This window comes from Leuciscus leuciscus (genome assembly GCF_965113295.1).
Source record: "Leuciscus leuciscus genome assembly, chromosome: 2".
Taxonomy (NCBI): domain Eukaryota; kingdom Metazoa; phylum Chordata; class Actinopteri; order Cypriniformes; family Leuciscidae; genus Leuciscus; species Leuciscus leuciscus.
In genome coordinates this window covers 13,260,255-13,282,203 of record NC_138726.1, presented here as the reverse complement: position 1 = coordinate 13,282,203, position 21,949 = coordinate 13,260,255, and the positions used below count along the sequence as shown (strand labels likewise).

The 21,949-nt window shown below is 36.9% G+C and overlaps 1 protein-coding gene across 11 annotated transcripts in view; it reads right to left on the bottom strand.

Moving 5' to 3' along the window:
- The window catches only part of LOC309484925 (adhesion G protein-coupled receptor L3), a 326,392-nt gene extending 307,011 nt beyond the window's left edge, over nt 1-19,381 (bottom strand). For all 11 annotated transcript variants that reach the window (XM_082151409.1, XM_082151416.1, XM_082151415.1 and 8 more), the window contains exon 1: nt 18,872-19,381. The gene's annotated coding sequence lies outside the window, so the exon portion shown is untranslated. The remainder of the gene's footprint in view (nt 1-18,871) is intronic.
- Nucleotides 19,382-21,949: the final 2,568 nt, after the last annotated feature.

The window sequence follows — 21,949 nt, the reverse complement described above, 5'->3', positions numbered from 1 at the left end:
AGTAGGCTTGCCTAAACTAAAACAAAACAAAAATTCGGTATTAAAATAAAAATACAATTTAAGTGAAAAAAAATAGTAGGCCTAATACATTTTTAATTTATTAATTTTAGTGCTATCAAATCGATGAATCGTGATTAACATTAACATTTAAGTTTGTAAATATGTACTGTGTATATATGTTTATGTACATATGTGTGTGTATGTGTGTGTGTGTATTTGTGTATACATGCTGAGAAGTGACTATCGCATTCAAAATAAAAGTTTGTGTTTACTGTTTACATAATATATGTGTGTGTATAATTATGTTGTATAGCCTATATAAATACACACATATGCCTGTATATAGATGCCCGTTTAAGAAATATGCCTGTTTAAGAAATATTTGCATGTATGTACTGTATATATATATATTTATATATATTTTATATATATGAATAACACATTTTTCTTAAAAACATGCATGTGTATTTATATATACAAAATAATTAAACACAGAGTACACACACATATATTATGTAAACACAAACTTTTATTTTGGATACGATTAATTGTTGCCCAGCACTAATATATATATATATATATATATATACACACACACACACACACACACACATACACATTTATTAATTGTGATTAATCAATTTGACAGCACTTGTTAAAATGAATTGAACTAACTGTCAAGGCAACAAAAGTTTTAACTGAAATAAAAATGATATAAATACCATTTTTAATTCATTATTCATTAATTTTACGTCCAAAAAGGACATAACACAATTACTTAAACTTTAACTAAAAATAAAATGAAAACAGAAAACTATTTCAAAACATATAAATAAATAAATCAACCAAAAAAAAAAAAAAAAAAATATATATATATATATATATATATATATATATATATATATATATATATATATATATATATATAATATCATCATAAGGTCACCCCTAACTCAACCCAGCCTTGACTGTCATTGTGTTCTTCATCTGCGTGACCTCTGCTTGTAATGCGACGGCTGGCTTCATCCGCGGAGTGCTCAAGGAGGGCCTGCGTCACTAACAACATCCACCCTTTGCTCTCTGACAGGCGCGATCCTCCCCGTCAGCATTTCCCAACTCGGGCTTTGAGACAGTCAATTAGATTCAAGGTGAGAGAGACGCATGTCATCGTTTAAAGCGCTCTGCTCCACTGGGCCGCGCATCAATCTTAGCCTCATTGGCCAGATGACGGGAGCGGGATCAAACAGGAAGCGTTATTGGCCGGAGGGTGACAGGAGGGATTTTGTGCAGGAGATTATTGGCTGGCAGCACTGGCGTAGCGGAGATCATTGGCTGCATCAATCCGGTGATGGATCGTATTCAAATGCACCTTCGTTTCGCTCTGAGGGTTTTTATTCTGATACCCCAGCCCTCCTCAGAGACCGCGGTCGGATCGGCAGGACGTGACTCGTGCTTCCTTCCTTAATTCCAGCTTCAAGCTATCGATCGGATGGAAATCAATTGAGCCGAAAGCCACAAACCCGCAGGGGGAGGAGACCTGGGAGAAACGCAGCCAGGCAACCGAGGGCTCAGAATAAATCCCTCAACAAAAGAGGTGGAGACCGATACAACTCTTTACTGCATGAGGAGAGTGTTCTGCAAATTAAAAACCGAGCGGGAATAAATCCGGCTTCATTAAGTGCTCAGCTCACATAAGGGCCCTCCAGAACTTGAAGCAGTGAGTGTGGAGTCAGGTGATGCTTTATGAAACCGTGCTTTGTTAAAATGAGTAAATGTTAATAAGATCTTAAAAGGACTCAATGAGTCAGAGAGATAAAAGGAAATGACGCCGTTTCTCTTTCCTGCCGGGCTGCTCTTATCAAGAAGAGTTTCCACACTGAAGTCTTTGGGAAAAACCTGGAGTGTTCATTTAGAACGATATTCACTTTTTCCGTCTCGCTGGTCTCTTGTAGCTTTATCAAATTGACACCAAAGACATGTTACAAAAGATTTCCGTTTCAAATAAATGCTGTTCTTTTGAACTTTCTATTCATCAAATAATCCTGAGAAAAAAACATATATCATGTGACACTGAAGACTGGAGTAATGATGCTGAAAATTCAGCTTTGACATCAAAGGAATAAGTTATATTTTACAATATATTACAGTACAAAACAGTTCTTTTAAATTATTATAATATTTCACAATAGTTACTGTATTTTTGACCAAATAAATGTCGCCTTGGTGAACATGAGACTTCTTTCAATAACTTAAATTTGACTGACCCCAAACTTACGCACATTAGTAAGGAACAGTAATTATGGTCACTTTTGGCTCTGTTGACTTTCTTAAAACATTTTTTTACCATCTCACTAGTCAATAGTTTAATTTGTCTAGTGTGCGTGTGTGTGTGTGTGTGTGTGTGTGTGTGTGTGTGTGTGTGTGTGTGTGTGTGTGTGTGTGTGTGTGTGTGTGTGTGTGTGTGTGTGTGTGTGTGTGTGTGTGTGTGTGTGTGTGTGTGTGTGTGTGTGTGTGTGTGTGTGTGTGTGTGTGTGTGTGTGTGTGTGCGTGTGTGTGTGTGTGTGTGTCCTAGTAAACCCTACATTATGTGGACAAAATATCCCCACAAAGTTGGCAATATCCAAAATCTGTGTCCTTGTGGGACATTTTTTGGTCCCCATGAGGAAAACAGCTTATAAATCATACTAAGTGATGTTTTTTGGAAAATGTAAAAGTGCAAAAGTAAAAGTTTTCTGTGATGGGTAGGTTTAGGGGTATGGTTAGTGTAAGGGGATAGAATATACAGTAAGTCCCAATAAAACATGAAAACACAACATGTGTTTGTGTCTGTGTGTGTGTTTACTTGAATAAAAATCATCCTCGAACAAAAAAAGTGCTTGTTGTTAAAACACCCATAATCTCACACCTTTGTATAAATGTGTTATTACAGTTCAACAACTCGACAATGAGGCTGAGATTAATGACTGTAAAAAAAAACAAAAAATGCAATTAAAATAGCCACTCAACAAGCTCGCTGCAAAAGATATAGCAATGTGTAATTTCCTGGGAGTGCGGTTTAGCTTTCTGGTTCAGAAAGACAAGTATGCCTAAAAGTAGTGTGGTTTGTTGCACTTATAAAAATCTGAATCATATTTTTTGGCTGTTAATTGACTAAAATAAGATGACTTACAGATTTTATTACAAGTAAAAGTACATTCAGACTAATTGGATTGAGCAAAGGCCCAATATATGACCTGCTGCTGACTAACTATGAGGCTGAATTGAAGGCAATATCAATATAATATTGAGTGAACTGCTCCCACAGCTGAAATATGATATATTATGTTGATCATTTAGAACTACACATACCAATAAAAACTCAAAACGTCCAGTGTTCTACTGTGTTTACTCTAAGGCAAATAATATCTGAAAACATGCCGGGGGAAAGCAAAAAAAATTTAAAAATTAACTTTTCTTGTGCTTATTTTTAAGGCTTCTGTGCATGAATTTTACATGCAACAAATTATAATTGTGTGGTATTTTAAACAGGGTGGCATTAATTTGTATGTTCTTTACATACTTAAAGTGACATTTTAAGGTCACATCCCCTTAGAACGTAACACTTTAATATTAAAGCCATTGCTTTACACTACAGGATCTGACCAGCAATTACAGTAAAAAGGACATGCGCGCGTGTGTGTGTGTGTGTGTGTGTGTGTGTGTGTGTGTGTGTGTGTGTGTGTGTGTGTGTGTGTGTGTGTGTGTGTGTGTGTGTGTGTGTGTGTGTGTGTGTGTGTGTGTGTGTGTGTGTGTGTGTGTGTGTGTGTGTGTGCATGCGTGTGTGCATGCGTGTGTGCATGCGTGTGAACACGCGTGCATCAGTATTCCACTGAGGTTGTGCTCCCATATACTGTAACATATTCAGGGCGGAACAAGCATTCCACATGCACCATAAATTAAGTTCTCAGAGACCTGTGACCTACATGTGCCATCTCGTTACCAGCGCGAACCTCTCCAAAGGCCAGAAAAACAGCAATGCAGAATGCAAAGAAAAACAAAATAAAAACCCTGACAATAGCTGCATCTGTCCAGGCTAAAATTACAGAGACAGTAAACAAGAGTTTCTGAGGATAAGGATGGAGAACTTAGTCTTTAGACGATTTAGCACTGCCGCAAGATGCATCTGTCGATGAATGCACTGACTCACTTATAGATGCACTTTGATTTACTAAACACAATAATTTCTTGGAGGTCAACGTGCATTAGATACTCGACAGAAGAAGATCAGCAGTCACACAGCAAACAGACTACAGCATCTCGCAGATGGAACAGTTCACCGAAAAATAATTATTTATACAAACACATATGCTGTTTTGAATGAAAGCAAGAAAAGGAAAAAAACTTGAGATTACAATCTTTTTCTTACTTTCACTGTATACGATTAAATATATTTAAGATTAAATATAAAATATCATCTCAACACATTTATAAGGAAACACAGAGTTTGCAACTTTTGATTACAAGTGGTTTCAGTAGTCCCTACATTTTTTCATAAATTTGGAATACATTTTAATATGAAAGCTATTGGTGAATCATGATTTGTGATTTCATGCACAAATTAGTGAATGAGACTAGTGATGCACCGATATGGAAATTTTGGCCAGTACTGATAACCGATCATTATTTATATTAGAAAACCGATAACCGATATATTGGCCGATAAATCTAAATCCAAATTTGTATATAATTTTTGAGAGCCTGATTACAAAAACAAAAGTCTCACCATTACAAGCAATGTCCCAAGCACACAAGCCTAGCCTATATGTGACCCTGGATCACAAAACCAGTCTTATGTTGCACAGGTATATTTGTGGCAATAGCCAACAAAACACATTGTATGGGTCAGAATTATAGATTTTTCTTTTATGCCAAAAATCATTAGGATATTAAGTAAAGATCATGTTCCATGAAGATATTTTGTAAATTTCCCACCTTAAATATATAAAACATTTATTTGTGTGAATGGATGCAGCACTATCGCCAATAGAAATGGACGACTTTAAAGGCGATTTTCTCAATATTTCGATTTTTCTGTACCCTCAGATTCCAGATTTTTAAATAGTTGTATCTCGGCCAAATATTGTCCTATCCTAACAAACCATACATCAATGGAAATATTATGTATTCAGCTTTCAGATGATGTATAAATCTCAATTTAAAAAAAATTACCCATAAGACTGGTTTTGTGGTCCAGGGTCACATATGACAGATTTGACCGTATTTTCCTTTTTTAAGGGATTCCAATCATATTTCAAGCAATTCAAAACCATCATGGCGAACAGTGCGCATCTGAAGTGTCTCAGCTGTGAACATGAACATTTAAATTACAAAAATGAACATTTATCGGATATATCATTCATCGCTAAATGAGACCCATTTTTGAAATATTCAAAAGGTAGGAATTTCTCATGTGCACTTGAATGCAGCATTAATTACTGTACATGTATCAACAGGACTATCAAGACAAGAGTGTCAAGAAAGTCACACCAGTATAGCAGTTTTACAAAAAAAATTGCCTTATTGTTTTAAAGAACCCAGTGAGCCAGAGGCGATGAAGAGAGGGAAATAAAACCTTACAGAACAATTTATAACGCATCTGTCATTAAGGATGTGCAAGTGCATGTTTGGTTCAGGTATACCCTACTTTATATGGGGACAAAAGGTCCCCAGAAAGATTAGAATCAATCACCAGTGACATGCTAGTCTTGTCATGATTTCACACACAAAAGCAGAAATACTCCCATGACAAAAAGTATTTTCTGCATCTCTTTCGGAAGTCCTTTAACACTAAGGATTATCAGTAAATCCTCCATATGGCCCAGCTGAAGGATCCCAGCAGGCAGAGGCCCAGCTTGATTTTTGATTTGATAATCCTCTTCATTATAGACAGAGGAGAGACGTCTTACCATCAGGAACAAAGAAGGGTTATAGAGGCCAAAAGACAGGAGAATTCATTCAAGGGTATCAGGAAGCACAACCGTGCATCCATTCATTTTAATAACTTATTATCATCTAAAAAAGTTGTAAAAAAAATGTGATACCATTACTTATTATCATAAAATATAATAAATAAATAAAATATAATAAATAAAAAAGTCAATAATGGCAATATTTGTACTATTGTTGTTGTTGATGTTAATATTATTAAAAATAATTTTCCATTAAACCTTAGGTCCTGGTTTCACAGACACGGCTTAAATTAAAGACCCACCAAAGTGCCTTGAAACGCGCAGCATTATTTAATGAGCTGACGTAATTTCCACTGAAACAGGAAGACAGAGCGGGACCAGAGTCATAGAGAGAGAGAGTTGCGACACTCCCATAGACCTCCGTTGTAAATAATGGCGGCGCTTTTAACCGCCTACTTCCGGGATATGAAGATCGGAATAGTTCCAAACACTGTCATTTGGGCGTTGGACACCATTCACTTACATTGCTGCGCGTCGAGTTGTTCCAGAGTTAAGTTGCCGAAATATCGACCTCTTTTGAATTGTCAACTGTCTATATTGTATCAGAGGCCCTTTGCGATGCTTATACTGGTCTTCATTTGTACATGCACAGCGTAATTATTTATATTTTATGTTGGTTGTTTCAACCAATTTTCAAGCACTGCCTGCTAGCTAACGTTAGTTAGCTAGCGCGACTTCGTCAGCTAAGAGTTCGGTAATGAATCGCTACCACCTTTATAGCAACTTTTATTTAATTTAATTTTTTGGGATATACTAACTTTTCATTATGTTATTATTGTCTTGAGTGAAGCGGCTTGTGAGAACAATGCTGGACCTTTAGGATTGTTATGGCCATCACCAGTCCTGTCTGTTTCATGGATCACCTGCCCCTGGTTTTTGTTTTTCTTGTTCACACACACAAGCACACATTTTTGTTGTCTGTCATTGTTTAATAAAAAATATTTTATTTGAAAACCTTCATTTGTATCAGCCATGCTTAAATTCGTTTTTAATCTGTTATAGTTTTGATAATGTGTATGGCTTAATCTTAAAATAATATTCTTAATCTTAACATGATCATGTTTCACGTTGTGGTCCTGGGGGTGGCCACTTTCATCAGATGAAGTGAGCTAGCTTCTAAGCGAATTCTGAACGGACCGCCACGGCAGACCTCTTTGCGTGATCACGAAGGTAGGCTAATGGCTGAATCAAAATTTATAAGCAAAATCACGGGAATCAATAGCCTAATACAGCCCAGTTGTGCTAAAATAAATATCATGAGACGTCCATCATCAGATGAATGATATGGAAAAGTTAAGTTAGAGCCGCTAAAGCCAGTGCTACTACCCATGCGAACATGAACACTAAGCTTTTCCCTCCAAAAATATAGCTTAAAACTTATCTCCAAATGCAAAACTGACATTAACAAAATGCAATAATGCAATAACAGCTGAAAAAGTACTTGGGTGTGTGTTTTATTTTATATTTACCGTTCAATAATGCAATCGCTGCTGTCTGTCCCATAGAAGAACATGACAGCCAGCGTACGTTTTGGAACTATTGGGGCTTACATGAACCACGTGACAGCCATAGCGGCGACATCAAAGAGTGTCGCAACTCTCTCTCTCTATGGCTCTGAGCGGGACATATCGAACAGCTCCTCCCCTTTTTTGAAATAGCCAATAGCGATTTGTTTATATCACAGCTCGGCCAGAGCCATTGAACTCGGTAAAGCTGCAGTTTCCTCCTGATCTCTAACCGTTTCTCCTCCTAATCTCCTCCATATCGCTTTAAAATATAGCATTCTCTGCAGAATTTAAATGGGTTTCGAAAAGTTTTCTGGTCTGCGCCGACTTGAGCGTATGATCCGCTCTGTGTTATCTTGTCTCTTGAGCGGAGCAGACTTTTTGCTGGCTGCTGTGATGCGCTTAATTCGCCCCAATGGAAAGCATATTTACACTGTCTGAATCATTCCCTATCCCTTATATAGAGCATTATGTGCCATTCACCATGTAGAAAATAGTAAATGTGTGAACAAGTGCACCGATTTCACCAGCAGCTTCAGCATCTATTCATAATGTAGGGGCGGGACGCTTCAGATTCTAGAGAGCTTTTGATTGGACAGAAAATCTGATGAGAAGCTGAAGTGCAGCGTGATGTCATCAGAGACTACGTTTTGAATGCTTATATATTCTAAAAGCGAATTGTTTCATTGTTTTGGAGCACACTAGCTTATAGATAACAGTATAGCTAACATATTCATACTAAAATCCCCAAAACTTAAATTTTGATTTCATGGGGACTTTAAGCAAGGATTAGGCCTTAACTGAATTAGGACATTTAAGTAGCTTTTATATTTGTGCCTTAGAAAAAAAAAACTGCTGGTGTGCATCTTTTGACAAAACAACGGCACTGACATATTTTAAGATAAGTCAGTACAAGTTGCTTTCAGTTGAAACAACATGCTTAAGCCTCATCTGTGAAACCAGGCATAGACATTATATCTTGTTTTATTTAAGTTCCCTCCTCTGAATAGATGTTCCCACCTTTGACTTTGAAGATTGTTGGGATTTTTGGCACTTCAGGTGTCCAATCACATATCAGGGGTGTGTCTAGAAGCCCCCCACACCACATCTGGACACACCCCTGATTACACAGCCTATCCCTACATTCTGATGAAAACAGAAAGAAACGAATGACAAGGGTGTGACTCAAACAAGTTTTTGCAGCTTTCCTCTTTTCTTTAAGTTCTCTCGTTTTGTCTGAAGCTCTTAAAGGCTCAAACTGTCACTCCTTCTTTCTCTGGGTTTTATTCAGAGTTCAGCGTAGCGTGCTGAGAGAAACAGTTGATGTCTCAAACGCTTCACTTAAATCCCGAATAAAAGGCATCTGAAATCTTCTTCCTGATCTCATGTGACAGTGTGACTGCAGAATAATGTAACCCTGAAAACACTCACCCTTGACTCCATGATGACGCACAGATCTTAACTCGACCCTAATTTACACAAGAGTTTAGAGCAGAATGGATCCATTCAAATCATAAAATACCATTTTTATTTTAAAGGAAATGTAAGTGGTTCCTCCAACCTTTCTGAAAAGCAAATGTGTCAATATTACATAAAAACTGACCCAGTTGCTTTCTTAAAACACATGGCTTAAAACATTGCTTTTCGATTTCGTCCTAAAAGTGACTTCACACAAAAGTTTTCAGATTTGCATATAATCTACATATGCTATCATTTATGCTATATGCTATACATGTGCTATAATTTATCAGTTAGTCTAAAGTTATAAGTGCACAAGCTTCACACCATGTCACCTCTTCAAAATAACCATTCATATGTGTTTACTGGTATTAGAAACGAGGAAAGAAAGTTATTTTCAATATAAACTGTTGATAACTACATTACATGTTACATTACAAAATACATTGAGAAGCTTCTTGCACACAAAAATCATGCTCTGTTTATAATTATAGTCGATATATAATGTTTTTGTCAAGTGGGCTTACAGTGAACTACTCTATTGACCCCCATTGTTTCTAATAAGCTCCATCTATCCAATGAACCCCATAAAAAAAGGCATTAACTGAATTCATTGTGCTCAAAACGCATCATTTTAATGCATAAACTTTACCCACTTACATTAGTTTCATTGTAGGGACAAATGGGCCGAACGAAAACAATTATAGAGGCTGTACTTGGAACACAAGAGGGCTAAAATGGTTTTATATGTAAGGAATAATTGATGACGGGGCATTGAATTATTAGAAAAATAATGCACCCCGAGGTGGTAATGCGGCCACGACTCAAAGCAGATGGTGCACTCAATCCACTCCCTAGCTCCCTGGGTCGTGAATCACTATATAGTGTACACAAATTCGGGCACTAGTAATGAACCTGGCTCACTACACACTGATGACAGTATTTCTGGCAACATAGTCCTCATTATACAACATCACTTCTGGTATTTCTAAACAACACCTGATATCTTTCTGACATTATTTTTTAAATATTATTTAAAGTACATTATGATAAATACTTTGATTGTTACATATACCTGCAGCAATTCAGCCGTAAATAAATGATAAATGTTAGCTAGATTATGTTCACTACCTGTCTATCGATGTATTTTTATACTGAAATATAATTAAATAAATGTTTGTTTTTTCAAAACATCTACCGTGTGTTATTATGTGTGGTGAGTTGGCTTGCGTGATTTATGTTTCGATCTTTAGAAGTTCCAGTAAGGGAACATAGTGAGCATCGATGCTCCCTGGTTTTCATTTTGCATTGTAGGACATTTTAGGGAGCGAACGTTTCAGTGCCCTGGGAGGATGTTGTGATTGAGACAGTCCGATCAGAGCCCTGACTACTGAACTAGGGAGCTGATTGAGACGCACCCAGAGTTTATGGGAAAATAATTGCACACCTTGGTCAGCCAATAATACACACACACACACACAATTTTCATAAAATTAAGTCCTTGTTATTTTCTACAAATCTGTCTTTCAAGACACTAAAATCTTGTTGTCAGCTTCTCAGTCTAGCCAATAAGACACGTCAGAAAAGATACATATTCTTCTGCTACATCTCTGTTTCCCTACATCTGTGTTTCTCTCTTCTCTGGCTGTGAATGAAGCAGGACACAGATCTAATGGAGCAGCACTGCAGTGGCTTTACCCTCTCACACATACACTGGCCCCTACGGACTTACCAATGTCACCTAACAGACAATTCCGACGCACAAACCCCACAGGGCTCAAATATGACACTGCGGATAGAGAAACAAGGAGAGAGAGAGAGATAGAGAGAGAGACAGAGACAGAGATGAATTGTTGTTCTGGAACAGCCAGGTGGTTTCTGTCAGCACTAGTTTAAGCGTGAATGGACATAACGACTCATCCTCAGTGAAGAGCTAGAACAGCTGTGCCAAACACACATATTTACTTAACTTAAGTGAGGACACACACTACCAGTTAAAAGTTTGGAATAATTAATATTTGTTAATGTTTTTGGAAGTTGTCTTTTATGCTCACCAAGGCAGTATTATTATACAAATTACTGTAAAAACAAAAATATAAGCAGCAGAATTGTTTTCTATATTGATAATAGTACGAAATGTTTCTTGAGCATCAGATCAGCATATTAGAATGATTTCTGAAGGATCATGTGACACTGAAGACTGGAGTAATGATGCTGAAAATTTTGCTTTAACATCACAGGAATAAATTATATTTTAACTTGTATTACAATAGAAAACAGACATTTTAAATTCTTATATTTTTTTCAAAATGTTTCTGTTTTTCTGTATTTTTGATCAAATAAATGATCGAATGATCAAATAAAAAAATCAGTAGTGTAGACTTCTATTGTTTTATATAAAATAAGATGTGGAGCTAAACCAGTATATTGTATATTGTCGCTGTTGGGGGAAACCTCATGTTTTTGTTTGTTGTTGTTGTTGTTGTTGTTTCATAAATCATTGCTATTGGTCACCTATTACATCTGTCTGTGGGTTTTGCAAATATTTAACCAATGAAAGTATTAAAAAGAGCTTGTAACTAAACATCATAACTCCACTGTCGGTAAAACCACATAAACCTCATGACCTTCCTAACTCAACCTGAGCTGCTGAGTGTTTAGCCATTATCAAGAAATGGCTGAAGACGCATCTTTTTCGTCAACACTTTACCCATTAATACTAACACTTACTATTAAATATCTATACAAAAAACACCTTGCTACGTGCACTGTGCTAGACTAACTGGGACTAGTCACAGCCCTTCCATATTGTTCCCCTATTGTTGGTTTGATTGCATCTATTGTTCTCCTCATTTGTAAGTCACTTTGGATAAAATAATCTGCTAAGCTAAATGATTAAATGTAAATGTATGACCATATATAAAGCCACAATATCGACTTTGACAATGAAAAGTATTTTCCTGAAATGTAACGTTCTTGGAGATACAAGGTTTCTGTCCGACAATGACGATATTCTGGTAGACTTTACACTCAGGGACGCAGAAGTTCAATGTTCACCACCAAAACCATGAACACACACTGTTTGATGACCTGTTCTCATTTCCTGCAACACAATTTTGGGAACAAGTGCAATTTCAATAGTCAAATGGAGAGTTGGAAGGGATAATGATACACACACACACACACACACACACACACACACAGAGGGCAGGTGTTTTGGCAACGCCCAGTGAAGTAATTGTATTTCTGGCTTGGGCAAGAGATTGATTTAGTTAATTAAACAGAATGTATGTGGAGACATTTAGCGGCTGTCCCTGCTAACAAATGGCTATGCTAAACACAGAGCAACTGACAATGTCCAAATACCTCACACTGGACACATGAAATACACTAAGTTAATCAAGCACATACACCTACTAGCTACAGTCTTTACCACACTACATAATTCCTGTAACTTCAAGCTTTTTAACCCTGGGTTAAGCAAAATTTCACACTTGTCATTCGTAAATCCAACAAATTGTGGTTCCAATGGTATGAAGTGAAACAATGCAATGCAGTGAATAGCAAATATCTTAACAACAAACCAAATACAGAGCGTCAAATAAGAGTGAAGACGCTTAAAGACATTTTTTATTAAGATTTTTTATCCTTGTCCTTGTGTTTTTATCCTTAGGAATTTTTTTATTATAATAGAATTACAATAGAGAGAGAGCACATCTTGTCAGTGTATGTATGAGTTGCACATACATTTGTTTTTTAAAATAATCGATCTGGACAAAATCATTTCTGTCATCCATTATCTTGTGTCAGCATTTCAGCATTTGCTTCCTATTGGCTGTCATACTAAAATGCGTGTATAAGAAATATGGACTTTGGTCATTTAAAATTGCAAGGCTACATTTGTTTAACAATAATATTCTCTTATAAAGGCAATAACTTGACATTCTCAACTCTTCAAGTTAGTCTTGGCCAAAATGAAGGAAACAGTATAATAGCCAAAACTTCACACACTAAGTTCTCTTAGAAATCCATAGCCTAGAGAAACATAGGCCATATATAAATCTCAGAGATAAGTTGCTTTACCAGTCAGTGGAAAAGGGAGTCTCAGCTAGCGCAGTGACCTTGATCTGAATGCAAACTACATCTTATCACTCCTAAACCTGCCCAAACACCCTCACAAATAATTCCTGGCCGCAAGAAACACACAAAAAAGCGGCCCTGTGAAGCGAATTGCTCTGCAGTTCACATCACCGCTATGCAGAGCCATTATTTAAAAGAGATAAAGACTTTCTCATTTAACTGTATCTGTCGTGAGGAATAATGAGTGGGATTCCCACCCTTCAGCCTGTTGGTTTGGTATATCAAGAGCAAGTCTTCATGAAGGGAAAATAAAATAATGTACTTCCTGCAGGCAACAGTTCAACAGTTATAAAGAGCCCCTGTTAGGCACAAAGTACAATGGGAACAATGACACCTACTTAGTTTCACTTTAACTGGTCAGAGTGTTGCAGAGATAGCCTGACTTTTTTTTTATAGTCGATAATGTCAAACTCATAGTTGTGAAAATCAAATCCATCTAATAAATTTAGTCAATCTTGGGCTAATGCAAGCCAGTTTCGGTTAAACTTGATTAAGATTGGCAGGAGTAGAGGCAATCCATCCAACCAAGACTGATTTGAAATAGGTGACTCTGCCTAGATTTCTGCAAATCCTGAAATATGTTGCTCTGTGCACTTTTCAATCATCCACAAGGTGCTTTAAGCAATATAATTTTTTCTCCATTGCAAATGCAGATTTTTTAAACAGTGAAAAACGTGCCTGTGGGTACCATTTTAGCTTGCTTCTATGAGTTTTGAGATGTTTTATCATGACTCGTGTTTGCAATGCTGTACCAGGTGAGCTACAGAGCAAGTTTACTACAGTAATCTGCCCATGTAATCATAAATTGTGTGAAAATGAATAAAAGTTGTATAATAACGCTGCAAAACTGCAGTAAATTGCATGCATACACTTAAAAAAATGTTACTTTAAACTAACTCAATTGAATTATGGACAGTGGTTCCAAACAATCAACTTAGTTTTCATTAACATTAAAGGTTTGTTTTTAATCTATGCACCATCCTTGTGTTGTGACAACACAACTGACTGAGGAAGAATCTATGTTAAAATAGTTATGTCTGTCCAACCAACTCAATTCAATCACTTCACTGTAACTTAAACTGGTTACGTTTTCTGAAAATGTTTTGGTCTAGTAAAAACTCTCCAAATATTTTTCACTGAAGCAACATACGTTTTTAGAGCTTTGCAAAAATCTAGATAGAGGCACGTATCTCCAGCTGAAAATATCAGAAAAAAATGAGCGAAAAAAAAAGGCAGCCTGAAATAGAAGCAGCGGCAAATAAAATTGCTTCAAATGGAAACAGTCAACATTACTTTAACGAATAGCAGGCCTCTGTGTCACCCAGGCTGTGAATTAACCACCCTGTTATAAATTGCCTTCATTAGGGCACAAAGCACACGGTGGCCAATGGGAAGACGAAGCCCCTAAGGGGCCTGATGGAGATGCACAAATTCATTTCAGATGCTCAGAGAAATCTGGCAGAAAAATCACAACACATAGAGAGAGAAAAAGTGAGATGCAGCAAGCATTTTCAGGGCACCAGTTCAGCTGACAGCAAGACAAAATGAGAAAAGCAATATCTCACCTGCTCTTCAGAGGAGTAAATAGCAGATAGCTCTTACAAAGGAAACCCTCAACTCCCATTGCATCTAAGGTGACAATCTAACAGAGCTATTGGATCACTATAATAAACCGCTTTCAACATCTCAACCTGCACCTGCACCAGCACATATGTACACATAACCACAACGACACAAAAATGAAGACTGCATCATGTCTGGGATCTCTCAATCTGACTGTTTTTTGTCAAAGGATGACACATCCAAACTAGAGCTGGATGGTATTGCCTTTTGATAATATTTAATATATCTTGATTTTTTGGAACTACCATTTTGACAAGAATATTCCAGGTTTTTAATTCAGTTTTGGTAAAATGTGCTCATGAAGTGGTAAAAATTGATTGGTTATTATTCTTACATGGGCTGAAATGAAGTATGACATTGCAAAGCATTTTTATCTGCCGTTTTCCTCTCATTAATTTTTCAAATTAAGCAGCATTGCGATTAAAAACTGTGGAGACTGTGAATCAGAATCAGGTCAAACGCATCTCACAGTCAACTGAAAAGAGAAAAGCCTCATTTGAAAGTGATTACAGCTGATAACATTGAGGATGTGAACAGTTCATAATGTTTCTACATCACATTCACTATGAATTTTTTAGTTACAATCACTAGATTGATCTTTTTTTCTATATATATACATACATACATACATACATGCAATCATATCTTACAGTAAGTGCAAACACACACAGTATTTATGCAATCTCTCTCACACTTGTGGTGCATGTTAGGCTCATTTGGATGCACTGTTGCAATCATGTGTTCAGTAACACTTTACAATAAGATTTCATTAGTTAACCTTAGTTAAAAGGGATGGTTCATTCAAAAAATTTGTCATCATTAACTCACTTCCTTCTGCTGAACACAAAATAAGATATTTTGAAGAATATGAGTAACCAAACAGTTCATGGGCCCCATTGACTACCATAGTATGGAAAATATACTATGGAAGTCAATGGGGCCCTTCAAAATGTCTTATTTTGTGTTCAGCAGAAGAAAAATATGCATACAGGTTAGGAACTTGAGGGTGAGTAAATTATGACAGAATTTTCATTTTTGGGTGAACTATCCCTTTAATTACATTAGTTAACTTGAAAACAAAGCATACTTCTAAAGCATTTATTAATCCTAGTAAATGATTATTTCAACATTTACTAATACATTATTAAAAACAACAGTTTATCTTAATTTAATGGTCCTGAGCTAACATGAACTAACCATTAGCTGCTGTATTTTTATAACATTAACAAAGATGAACAAATACTGTAACAAATGTATTGCTCACTTTTAATTAAAGTTAAGTGGGACCTTATTGTAAATGTTACCTTTAAGTCTTTATTTAAAAAAAGTCTAATACTCTTTTTTTATAGTATTTAAGTATTTTAGTGCATTTGCAATGCTATTCATGCTGTTATTTTTCACTTTAAAAAAAAAAAATGTAGATTAATATTCGATTAATCGTCATAGTGATAGTCTATTTCATTGATAGCATATAAAATCTAATGCAATTTTGCTACTAATGTTTATCGTTTTAATAAACGCCATCAAACGTGATACATGAATTGTGCTATTCATAATGTAATTTAATTCTACATCGTCAGCAAAATCATCCTCGTGAATGCATCATGAATATTTGATATATCGCTCAGCCATAGGTCACACTAATGGCAGATCACACATTGCAATTCAACCCCGTGACCCAATAGTTATTGATTAATGTGTTTCGTTGATTTAATTTGAGACCAGTTGGGGTCAAAGGATCCTCTGTAATCAATCAACCCTCTGAGGAGCTGCCAGGAATGCAAGAAAAATGAAGTGGAAGGTTTCGCACGGGGGTTCATCAGCGAGGTGAGGGAGACATGAACGGGGTGGCTGAACTAATCTTATTTAGACCATGTGAAGAGCATGCACACAGGAAGCCACTCAGGAGTGCGTTTCCAAAAGCCCTCGGCCCGTATCGGGTGAATCCAGTCAGTGTGTTGACCACCCGTGTTCCAATTCTCTGACTTAATGAGAAAACATGTTTTCAGTTTAGTAAAGTACTGCTGGCTTGTATTAAAATGACTAATGTGGTCAGTGTGAAGGCCGTAAACAGCAGATACTAGAGCAGACATCTATTCGCCGTAGAGATGAGGTCAAAGGCTGCTCAAAGCAGACACACTCACACACATGCATGCACTAAGAAACGACAAAGCGAAAAATCCATGAGGACAGGTTACGCTGTAAGCAAAGCTCAGGTTGACAAGCATTGAGACCCAAAGCATTACATGTCTCCGCAACATTCAGGATGCCAGACAGAGAGACAGCTCTGTTAGTGCACACAACCATGTTTAGCTACATGAGAACTAAAAAGATAACTAAGTGCGTGTTTGTCTGCTGCTTTAAATGCTTGAGCTTGTTACAGCAGGATGGATTCTGATTGGCTGTCAGTGTTTTTATCATTCATCAGCTGGATAAAATAGTTCTGAAAGTGATTTGTTTCTCTGTGCCGTTATCGTTATAGCACTGGTGTGAACTCTGATATTTTAGGACTCTGAACGATTTTAGGACTATATCTTTATCGCTATCGTTATAGTTATCGTTCTTGGTGTGAACAGGCCTTTACTCTGTGCCGTTATTATCATTAAAACTGCGGTGTAGACTTTCCTATTCTCCTACAATTAGAAAGTTAATAGTTATCGTTCTTTAACTAACTATATTTGCATCCACACCAACATATGATAACGCTTTATTTGTATTGTCTGCCACTTTAAATGCTCGAGCGCTAGTAGGGTGGATTCTGATTGGCTGTCATTTTTTTCCTTCATCAGCTGGAAAAATCGTTCTGAAAGTGATTTCACCGATATTGTTCCTATGTCGTTATCGTTATCATGTGGACTTCTATTCTCTATTCTATTCTCGTATAATTATAAATGAAAACGTTATATTTCTCATAGTTATGCCCTATCGTCCTTTATGTGAACGTGCCTTTATAATTTACAACAACAACAAAATAATAATAATAATAATAATTAATAAAGATAAATATGATTACTTTTTATTACTTTAGAATTCAAACCGAGAGCATGTCATCTTCCCTGCCTGGCAACTCTGTTTCTGTGGTAAAGCAATGAGCCAGTATCTGATAACCTATACTGCTTTATTAACCATCTGAGGTCCGGTTTCCAAATCGGACACAGTTTGAAGGTTTGTTCACTCCGGTTCTCTGTGAAGAGCAAGAACTCTTCACTGAGAGCAAAGTTACTACATGAATGCTTCAGGCATCAATGCAGAACACATTCGCCCATTCAATCTCCCTCGTCTTCCAGTAGAATGTCAAGCAGTAGCTCTCCAAGGAAAGCAAGCATTCAGGTGAGACTAACAGAGAGCTCCTAATGTCCCTTCAGAGGCTCCTGGAAAAGGCCAGCTCCATTATACTTGAAGTATGGACATTTATGCAGTTTCCTTCCAACAACAGAAAATCTAATGAAACTAATATAGCGCAATGAACCCGAGAGGAACATAATCAGTTTTAAACGACATTTTCTCCAGACTGCGTCAATTTGCATGGTTCGCCTTTGCGCAGCTGAGCGCTTCAGAGAAAGCGTCTGTATTACAATTATCTTAATCCAATAAGTTATAAAAGAAGTTATTTTAAATCTTTATTACGTGCTGAATTTATAAACATAGTAATCATCACCGATGCAACGTAAGCGCAGGAGGATATGAAAGGTGAGAGCAACGGGGCCAAATGCACATGAAGCATTGCGGTAAAAGTACTTAAAACACTCCAAAGGTCTCCTCAATCTGATATGATGTTTAATAGGGAATTAAAAACATAAACTGATATGTTGGGTAACCAACATTTTGAGTAGCCTACAAACCATGAGCTAATCAAAGATAGTGTTATAGATAGTACTCGCCTATATGAGTAGCCTATTTTTTTATAAGAATGATGATAGGAATTGGGAAAGGATCAGGGACTTGGAAACACACACAGAGGTGTATCATCTTAATAACCAGCGGGCGCACGGTACGCGTGCAAACATTCACCCGAAAACGACCATCCAAACAACACAATTTTATATAAAACAACAGAATAGCAGTATCTTCGTGAAATTCAATAGGTGATAAAGGATATATTTCCTAGGCACACTGATACCAGGCTGAATAACTTACCCGCGTCTCCGAGAAGCTTCTTGGTGATGGAGGGTCTTTTTGCGCACCGGGCGCACAGTCCGCACACGCGTCTCCGGACACAATCAGTCTCTTTTATGCGATGAAAATCGTCCTTGCGCGCAGAAATAAATGGTGATACTCTGTTTCTCCAACGCAGAGACCCTTGATTTCTTTCTATCCTGTAAGGTTAACTCCAAACTGACGCTCTCAGGATCATCAATGTCCTGATATCCAATTGTTTTACAGGAGCTTCTGAAAAGGAATAAAAAGGCTCCTTGTTTGGATCCCCATCATCAGTCTGAGTGCCACCTCGGCACACCGTGTCCCCATATCGCCCTTCTCCAAAAGAAATCAAATGTCGGGCAGCGGTAAATACATCCAAAGTTCTCCAGCTGTATGTTAAAGCAGTGTGCTGGTGAAGTCCAGGTGCAGCTCAGAAATAATATGCCGATCTGAGCGCGGTGACAGTCCGATCTCAAGCGCACACACCAAGAGAAATGCGGGTTGAAAGAGGGTTGCCAGATATTTCCGCGAAATAATACATACAGCGTACAAAGTTAATCTTTCTGATTACATCGGACAAACTTAATCTCTCTTCAATAGTTAATTCAAAGTGCGAAAATAATCAGATATATCAGGTATGAAACGAAGTAAATTTTAGTTTAGTGTCTGGCGGTTCAATAATGTGTCTGAATTCTGAGTTTGGAATTGGTCCTTGTGGGATCAACAAGAATCTTAGAATAAGAAAAGTTCTCTAAAAACTAAAATGAGTTATTAATGTGTTTCACACAGGAGTTATGTTGGATTCCTTTGCAGTTTCATCCTTTAGCATCGCTTTATGTTTTTAGATATTTTAGAGTTTAATTGGAAATAAGATAGCCTAATGGTAGGCTTGAAGACCATTTAGCCTACTCAAGAATTTTTTTTTTTTTTTTTAATCAGCATTATCAGCTTTTTTTAGCTAAATGATCTAATTAAACCCTTGTTTATGTTAAAAATATAACCATCATTATGTCCATTTTCTGTTCAACACACGCACTTGTACGTTTCTCTCCCAAGAGTCAAATGACGATTACATTCACTACGACAATCTGGCAACCCTGTGCCGAGAAGCAAGGTGGATAGACTCCAATGAAAAGTCTAGAGCTCCCCCTAGCAGTATACAAATGAAATACAATACTTCTCTCTCAGTTGCACTGAAAAGCTTTTCACACAACAGAACGTGTTATTAGCTTACAGCAGGGCCGTCGCTATTGGGGTGAAAGGTGGTGACAATTATAGCACAAAATCCAGCAGTAGGCCTACTATATAGCCCCCTGTTGTATGAATAATTCTAATATTTATATTAGTTGTATGCCTGAGATTTAAATGAAAACCTCAAAAACATGCAATTTGGTTACCAATCAGAGTCACAGAGGCGGCAGTGCCTGAAGTTAACGATGAAGAGCAGGAGACTGACAGACTGAAAAATTAAATCAGGGTACCAGAAACGCCATGAAAAGAAGGAGAGGGAGGCCACCTGAGTTGGTGTATCCCAGTCGATCAGGACGTCCAAAACAGACAGGTAGGTTGTATTGTTAATGTTATTTCGTTGGGAATAAGACAACTGCCGTCTACAGCCTGCCGGGTACTGTCACTTTTCATTATCGGTGCGCACCACAATCCCTATCTTTACACACTTTTGTAAATAGAGTTAAAAAATTGACACGAGTCACGACGCATTGCATTATGCAGCTGACCTGCCGGCTGATGATGTATTTATTACAGTAAGAGAACACGAATACAACACACTGCACTTGGATGAATAAATCTGTTAGCTATTTAGCTTTATTTAATAATATATTACCAGTTATCTTTGTTAAAAAAAATAAAATAATTTGACTGCATTCTTGTCCATTTCTAAATGTTTACTTTTTTATTTATGAATTATGACAGACTGATGGGGGAAAAAAATTATATATTAAAATACTTTTTTAAAAATTGGTTTTTATTATTTTTAACAATTTCTTGCTTTTTTGTCAGTTGTAATTTTGATATAAACATTTAACTTTTAAAATAAAGGTTTTACATCAACACCATGTCTTCTGTTAAATGTGGGCCTCCATGCTCATCTGTTGTACAGTATATGATATTGGTGGAGGGTGGTGGATGCCCATATCAATATTTTTTCAGGGGGCACCGAATCCTCTAGCTACGGCCCTGGCTTACAGTATTTTAAAGAGTGCATCATCTTACTGGCCCGCTGACTCTCAAATGAGCTTTAACACCAGCAAACATGCCTCAATCTTTAATCCTCATTATTACGGCTCGCATTCATAAAAGAGCCAGCTGAGATCTGAGATTACCTGCAGGGTAGGCTACGTACATTCAATGTTTTGTTGAGACACAGAGGGGAAATGTGCAACCTGTTTTTTACAACCTGTTTTTCTTTCACAGTATGAGAACACATCCATTTATTATGGTCATAAACAAAAGATGGTGTTTTCGATAAAGCAAGAAATGAGAGCATTAATTGGCTATTTCCTCTTTCTTTCTTTCTGTCTTTCTTTCTTTCTTTCTTTCTTTCTTTCTTTCTTTGTTTTTGAAGAAGCCGGTATTCTGCTTGGCCTTGTCCATGCTTTACTGTAAGCTATTTTGAAAGTGAGATTCAGTATCAAGCCAGCTTTACGCTTGCTCAAATATGTTCGCTAATTACCGTTTAATATTTCAAAATAAATCAAATTGAAGATCAAGTGTGTAGACCTCAGAGGTGTTAAAAGTTAGATTTTAACCGTTTAACATGTCTCAACATAATTGTGAGGTCTCCAGAAATCATACTGTTGCAGCATTCCTTTCTTTTTACTCAATTCGTTTTGACGTTTACATCACATAACCAGCTCCATATGTTTGGCTTTTCATATGTAGGCTATGCTAGCTCATCTAGTATGCCAGTTCACACCAAGAATGATAACTATAGGCCTATTTCAGCGAAAAATACAATACAAATACAAATGCCTTTTTATCTCACCTAACACAATTGCTTTTTGTTCTATCCTTGGCTGAATGTAGGGTTTATAAACGCGATACAGCATTAACCTT